The 6,564-nt window shown below is 41.1% G+C and overlaps 1 long non-coding RNA gene across 1 annotated transcript; it reads left to right on the forward strand.

The window, feature by feature from the left end:
• Nucleotides 1-4,539: 4,539 nt before the first annotated feature.
• LOC134064116 (uncharacterized) lies at nt 4,540-6,018 on the forward strand. The gene is made up of 5 exons (XR_009936250.1): nt 4,540-4,571; nt 4,973-5,034; nt 5,350-5,460; nt 5,596-5,691; nt 5,950-6,018. It is a non-coding gene; the product is annotated as an uncharacterized LOC134064116 (long non-coding RNA).
• The last annotated feature ends 546 nt before the right edge of the window (nt 6,019-6,564 follow it).

The raw sequence follows: 6,564 nt of genomic DNA on the forward strand, positions 1-6,564 counted from the left end.
GGCCTACAGTATGTGCTGGTGCTGTTGTTTACTATGAACAGGAAGTTTGCAGAATGGCCACGGTACACGGACGGTACAACGTTCATGCGCTATTAGATTGGTGTAGCCTACAATGTATAGCCTACATTTTTTATGAATAAGGGAACAACACTCCAAAATAAAGTAACCTATTGACTCTTGAGTTAATCTTGATCTTGACTGTGTTCCAACCCCATTGCTTTGGCGCAGGACAGCAACTTTACATTACACAGGAAGGGTCAGGCAGGCCATTAAGTACCAATAGCCTATTTGTAGCTGACTGGAAAATGTGCAAAAGGGAACTTTAATTAGAAGAAAATTAATTTGCATTGAATACCGTATCAGTACATGAATTTTGCTTCACCCATCCCTGAATATATTATGAAACATGAAGTGCCTATAAAAAGTGTTCACTTGGATATTTCCCAGCAACACTGAGGAGTTTTTCGTACCTTAAAATAATGTTCCCAAAATCATTTCAGTGGTTCATCAACTCGTAACAGGGTGAACGGCACTTCTGCATTCACTTCGCGGCCCTCTGTCAGCTATAACCGCAGTATGTAACTTTAACAGATTGGGTAGGCCTACCTGAAGTTTGATTAAATGAGACATAAGAAATTACAAATTTGATTTGCTTTGATGTCGTAATACATCACACAGTCGCAAAATCATGCAACATACTCTACATTGTCTGTGTACATCGTTATTTGCTGGATAAACAAACAGCGTGGCAGAGGAAACGTGCTTTATTGTTGCTTTAATATAATTGGACTTTTTTGACAAGAATTTACAAACTCTTTAATCATTTAAAAATATATCAAGCACATAAGTGATAGCATAAATATTCACCCCTTTCAATTCTGTATTTAGGTGCACCTTTGGCCACAATCATTACACTGAGTGTGTGGAAAGACTTTCACAACTGGACACTGTAAATGTACTCAATTTTTCATAAAATAGCTCAAGCTCTGTCAGGTTTCACAAGGATTGGGTGTGGACAACCCTTTTCAAATCCATGCAGCCACAAATTCTCTATTGGATTAGAGAACATTCACCTTGTTGGCTTGAAACATTTTTGTGTAACTTTTGCTGTACACTTAAGGTCGAGTCTTGCTTGAAAGTGAATCCTTGTTGTGGTTGTGGTTCTCTTGAAGACCAAATCAGATTTTCCTCCAGTAATTTTCACATCTTTTTTATATATATATTATATGTATATAAGTATAGTTTTGGGGCTTTTTATGCCTTTATTGATGGGGATGGGGTATTTCTTACTGAATTAATATTACCCTTTAGGGCCTTTACATTTACAAGATTTCCAGGACTTGCTGCGAGGAGCATCCCCACAGCATGATGCTGCCACCACCATGCTCCACAGTAGGGATGGTGTGTTAGTGGTGATGAGTAGTTATCAGTGTCTGCCAAACATTGTGTCATAGTCTGATGGCCAAAAAGCTCCATCTTGGTCTCATCAAACCAAAAAACCTTCTTCCGTTTGTTACGACCCCCTTGTGCCCCCTCTGGTCTCTTCCTGTCAGTGCACGCGCAGGTGGAGCCCATTATAGGTTGATTGTTTAACTCCATACACCTGCTATGCCATCAAGGGTGTGGTCATATAAAGGGTCATTCTCTCTTCTTCCGTTAGGCACTTTTCCTTTCTTCTTGCAGGCTACTTTTGCTTCTTGCACTCTTTTGCTCTCTCTCCTCTTGTTTCTTATTCTTACTTCTCATTCTTTGTCTATTTGCCTTTAGCTTCTCACATAGCTACTGACACAATCTTTACATCCAGACACGCACGTCATCACTCCCATACCTTTTCCCCTAGACATTTTGCTTTACTTAAATAAATTATTGTTTGATTTAAAACTGTTGTTGCGTCCCTCTTTATGTTGCGGTCTCCGAACGAGCTGGCCGTAACATAAATTGGGGGTTCTCGTCCGGAATGTAGCTCGCAGAGATCCAGGTGAGATTGTCTTTTGGTTTGATTCAGTCAATTAGCTAATTAACTCGCTCAGTCTCCGGTTAGGAAGAGTGGTCCAGCTGGGCTCTGCCCTTCCATCGGGGTGCTGTTTTTGTTTTGCCGTTTTCTGTAAACTTTTTGTTCGAGGGGTAATCCTGGTCCGGAGTTTAATATTCCTGTCGGGGGCACGCTTCGTGCAGTTTACTGCAACGAGTTCACGCGTTAACCAGTCGCCCCGAGGCCGGCAGGCCCCTGAAGACTAGCAAGGCAAAGTTAGTTGTGGGAGGGAATAGGCTAGGCTACCGGAGTATTGTTTACTGACTGATATCGACAGTGACCGTCTGGTGATTTGACCTGGATTTATTGCTGAGTATTTTGGGTGCGTACGGATGTTTGGTAAGTAGTTTATTGTTTGCGTGGTGTTTTATAAATGGTAGACAATTGATTGGAGATATTGTTTGTATAGCGTCGTGTGCTACGTAGGCTAGGTTGTTTTGAACGTGTAGTTAAAGTTGCATGTCCTCATTGTACGCTAAGCTAGATCTAGCGCTTAATTGTTTACACATTCAGTCAGCTGTGCTGACCACGACGTGAATGACGTAGGTGACACAAGTCAGCTGAGCAACGTTCTGTGTTCTTGGTAGTGGTCAGGCTACGTTGCTCCTCTTAACTTGCGCTCATGTGTGAGGAGAGGGTTTTAGTGTGTTGTGCCTGTATTTGTGTTTTTCGTTTATGTTGTGCCTCATTGGTGGTTCAGCTAGGTAGCTTTGCTGGCGTTTAAAACTTGTGGAAGTTTGTTGCACTTATCTACTGGTTTGTGATTTGGTGATTGCCTGTGCTGGTTAAGTTGGCTCTGATATTTTAAATTATGTCTTCATCTCTTGAAGAGTTTTATGCCAAGCCTTCTGAAGAGCTACTTGCACGGCTTACTAAAGATGAACTCTGGAAGGTTTCTGAGCACTATGCGTTGATCATAACTGCTCAAGAAAAGAAAGTTAAGGAGACTTTATTTATTGCCATAAAAAATCAGCTTACAAGTACAGGTGTGTTTGGGAAAAAGGTGATTCCAGTGAAAGAGGCAGCGGTTGTAGGAGCAGTGGTGATACCACTGCCACCAGACCAACAACTGCAGCTGGAAAAATTAAAAGCTGAAAAGGAAACAAAGGCTATGGAGATAGAGAGAGAAGTTGAGCTTAAAAAGCTTGAGAATCAGCTTGAGTCTCCTCAGCCTGCTCCTCCTCCGCTTTATCCACCTAACTTTGATGTCACTAGGAATATCCGTCTTGTTCCCCCCTTCTCTGAGAAGGATGTGGATCGGTATTTCGCTCACTTTGAGAGAGTTGCAACCACACTAAAATGGCCAAGAGAGGTGTGGCCCTTGTTGTTACATGTGTGCTCAAAGGGAAGGCCCAAGAGGTATTCACGGCTCTTAGTCTTGATCAAGCTAGCCAATATGATGTGGTTAAAACAGCCATTTTACACGCATATCAGTTAGTTCCTGAAGCCTATAGACAGCGGTTCAGAAACTCCAGGAAGTCTGAACAGCTGACTTATGTGGAGTTTGCTAGAGAGAAAACAATCCTGTTCGATAGGTGGTGTATGGCTCAAGCCGTTAACTCCAGAGAAGAGTTGAGACAACTCATTCTGTTAGAGGACTTTAAGAACTGTCTCCCTGAGCTAGTAGCTGTATACCTGAACGAACAGGAAGTGAAAACTCTAGATGAGGCTGCTGTCTTGGCTGATAAGTACGTCCTAACACACAAGCGTTTTCCTGGGTTCCTTCAGGTTAGCGGCCACAGTAGGAAAGACCAGGGTAGGAGGAATAGATTGGAGCAGGAGTCTTCCGCTCCTAACTCCCCACAGTCTTCTTCTCCCCCTGGTAGTCCTAGCCGTTCCCCTGTAGCTGAGAGCTTTCCCGTCACCAGGAGGGTCATATGCTTTTACTGTAACAAGCCTGGTCATAAAGTGACCGAGTGTCTTGCCCTTGGTAGGAAGGGAAAGGAAAGTAAGTCTATAGGGTTGGTGACTTCTTTCATACCTGGGAAGGCCCAGAGTAATTTCGAGTTGATTCACACTGGATATTCTGCTTTCATTACAGAAGGCACTGGGTGAAAAGGCTCTGAATCAGGGGATATGCCGTCCGGATATTTTTTATGACATGCAGCATATCAGGAACGATTTTGATCATATCTTGAGTTTTTAAGAATCAGTGGAAATATGACTTATTTCGACTCCTGATTTGCTAATCAGAAATCAGGGGTGCGATACTCAAAGCACAAGTCACGCACACCATTTCTGGATTAATAGGTCTATCATCCTAGACAGGCTATTATGTTAGATATCCAATTTTATGAGTTTGGTAGTCATTTTAATGTAACTGTAACAGTTTAAAATATGCCAACAGTAGGCTATGTCTAATTTCCACGATTTCTTAAAATATAACGGATGCTTATCAGCATGCGCACGCACTTCCCCACCCAACTGACTTTTAAAATCCAACCACTACTGCACTGCTGCCGAGTCCGACTTCAGTTCAACCGTCATTTTTCTGTCATGTATCTGAAGCTGTACAAACTCTGCCGTCTTCATATCCAAGGTAAGAACTACAGTACTTTTGTATGCTAATTGAAAACTGGAATTAATTCGAAAAATACAGGGTTTTTTTTTTTATTTATAATGTAGCACTAATGTTAACCGTCAACTGTCATGTTAGAATTACTGCTAGCTAACGTTATGAATTAGCTAGCGAGCTAACATCGCTAACGTTAGCTGTTACAAATTAATGTTAGCTGCTAACTTTTCCAATAACTACCATTATGGAATGGTAGTAATATCATAAGTCTGTCTGAGATGTCGTTATGAATGTAAAGTTTTAGTTAGAATGAAATGGTCTAGGGCTAGGCTATCAGTCTTGAATGTTAGCTAACCTAGCTAGAAGCTATACCTTAGCAGCTACATTTCAAGTGGCTGCTGCTGACGTGAACTTTAACGTTACAGAGGCAGGCTGCTGACCCACGTCAATACCGAAGTAAATGCCAGGGATCTTTAGTTTGTGAAAGGTAACGTAGTGTTAAGCCATCCTTACACCAGAAGACTTTGACAAGATTTGGGTAAGATTGTTGACAGCTTGTAGTCTTTTCACTGAAGCTTGAATGGGGGGCATTAGTTTAATGACTCAAATCTTGTCAAAGTAGGCTATTTTGATGTATGAGTAGCATTAGGCAACATGTTCTTCATTTCATAGCCCCTATTTGCTTATACCTGACCTTGTGCAAAAGTATGTGTTTATTTAAGATGCATGTGAGGGCAGTAGTGTTTCAGTGATGGTATTTTCAGGTTATTAATCCTAGTCTCCCTCTGTTCCCTGTTTGCAGGCGGTGAGTTGTGACGACTGCTGTCCTGAGACCATTGAGTGCAGTCTGGAATATTCCAAATGTGTGCCAGTTCCATAAGAAAAAAGTTCCAATCAAGAGTACACTCACCAGGTAGAAACAGACACACACACGCACACACGTAGTATCACATGTAGCATTATAATATGTGTGCATGTATTTGTGTCTGTTACTGTGGTTAGTTTATCCCCTTTTTTCATGTGTCTGTTTGTTGTTATGACTGTGTAGTGGGCTCAATAGTCCAGGACAAAGTCGGTCTGTCCTTCTACTACTACATGCTACTTGACTTTGTCTGGAAGCCATGGATGCTGCCCTCAACATGCTGTAAGTGTCTTTGTGTTTTGAATGAGGGCTATGGGGTATGTTACTGTCCATACTAATTTGTTTGACATACGTGCAGTGTAATGCATGAATATGCGGCTATTTATAATAGTCTTGAATTTTGAAATTTAGCCATGTTTACCATTATGTTGGTGGTAAGGTAAACAGTGTTGTGAATATATGCCAAACTGATCATAATCACTATTTCAAATGTATTGTACAGAATGTATAATTTTGTTAAATCATATCCTCTATTGACAGAAACCCTCACAAATAAGCTGATATCAAGAATTAACATTGATGGTGATGATGGAAAGGCCTTCATAAGGTAATTATATATATATATATATATATGTGTGTGTGTGTGTGTTTGTACACCTGATTGACTTACCTTTTGTTTTAATGCTTTGATATTAATCAACAATAACATAATTTATGGCAATTGCTGTTTTTTTTATTTTTTTATGTGCCCTCCAGCAACCCCAGCCTGGAGCCAGAGGCTGGTACTGCACATCAGATGGGGTATGATCTGTGCTAGGCATCAGAAAGGTGGTCTACGCAAGAAGGCAAGAGCTTCTGCAGACAGTGTTGCAATTAGGTATGCACACAGATATACTACTGTTCGGAAGTGTAGGGTCACTTCGAAATGTCCCCTTGATCAAAATAAATGCACCAGACATTTCTAAGTGTACCCCAACTTTATTCCTAACTATTGCACCTGACTTCTAGGCTCTTGTGGGTTTGCTTTTATTTGTCACACAAACTGAGTAGTTTACATTAATTATATTCATGTACAATATATGCTTTGTTTCTCTTTTTGTAGACACCTGACCTTTACTGCCAAAGGGATCCCCATCAGAGCACCTCTGCCTTCCC

This window comes from Sardina pilchardus, chromosome 18 (genome assembly GCF_963854185.1).
Source record: "Sardina pilchardus chromosome 18, fSarPil1.1, whole genome shotgun sequence".
Lineage (NCBI taxonomy): Eukaryota > Metazoa > Chordata > Actinopteri > Clupeiformes > Clupeidae > Sardina > Sardina pilchardus.